General features: G+C 32.1%; 1 protein-coding gene across 1 annotated transcript in view; it reads right to left on the minus strand.

Moving 5' to 3' along the window:
- The window catches only part of LOC106463869 (mitochondrial ornithine transporter 1-like), a 50,857-nt gene that overhangs the window by 46,920 nt on the left and 2,870 nt on the right, over nucleotides 1-1,067 (minus strand). The gene's annotated exons all lie outside the window — the stretch shown is intronic.

The following is a 1,067-nucleotide window of genomic DNA, read 5'->3' on the forward strand; positions in this document are numbered from 1 at the left end:
AACGAGAATGTACACATTAGGATGTAAAACAAAAATGCACAATCTTTATTAGAACCTGAACACAAAAACAGTGGATGCTGCTATTGCGTGCGGTCTACCGAGACTTTTACACTTATAAACAAAGCATATAAAGATGTTGAATAATAGCAGTCTACGCTAATAGTATAAAAGTCCTGGTAGACTACGGATACTGCGGTAGACCGCACGCTATATTAGCACCAAACAGTGTGTGTTCGTGCTGTTACCTACACAGGAAGATCCCATTTACCAGGTTAGCAATTAACTTACTGTACTCCAAGTTCCAAATTTTACTGACTAAATTATGTTCCAGACTACTGACCAAATGAAATATTAGTCAATAATTTTCAGAAAGTCAATTCTAAAACCATGGGACAAGATTTAATCATTTATCATTAGTGAATTGGAACAGTGAGTTGAAGGATGATGTGGGACTGATTTAGGAATTTTTTTAAAATGAAATGACTTTAATTCAAGAAAGGAGTGTTCATAAAAAGATGTAAAAGATAAAATGAAGAAGAAAAGATCAAATTGGACTGGTTTCTTAAAGACAAAAAGGAGAAACTAGGAATTAAATGTCTTAAGTTTAAGAAGTTTAATTAAATTGTAGGTTTGAAGAGTTAGCAAATATAGCAAGACAAAATTTAGTTTAAAAATTATGAAATACAAAAAGGCTTGTGATATAGAACAGTAGGTTGATAACTTTCAAACTAACAGTAGAGATACTTTTAACTATTGTTATAAGCTATATTTTTCATGCAGAAATTTGTTTGTTACATACAGTGATGTGCGAGCATAATGATGACGTTAAATTAAAAAGTTTTAAAGACTCGACGTCCAGTTTTTCTAGCACATTCGAATGTTATATATAAATACGAGATAGTTGTTAAAATTGTCCAGTTGTTTTCAAGCCAGGAGCTGTTTCTAGTCGAAAGAGTATATTGTTACGTCTCTGGTCGTTAGTTAACTTCCCGTATAATTTCTTTCGGATGAAACTTTAGCGACACAAGTCCTTTCTTAAATAAAACTGGTTTATTCTTTCTGAATAC

Source organism: Limulus polyphemus, unplaced genomic scaffold (assembly GCF_000517525.1).
Source record: "Limulus polyphemus unplaced genomic scaffold, Limulus_polyphemus-2.1.2 Scaffold1507, whole genome shotgun sequence".
NCBI classification, from domain to species: domain Eukaryota; kingdom Metazoa; phylum Arthropoda; class Merostomata; order Xiphosura; family Limulidae; genus Limulus; species Limulus polyphemus.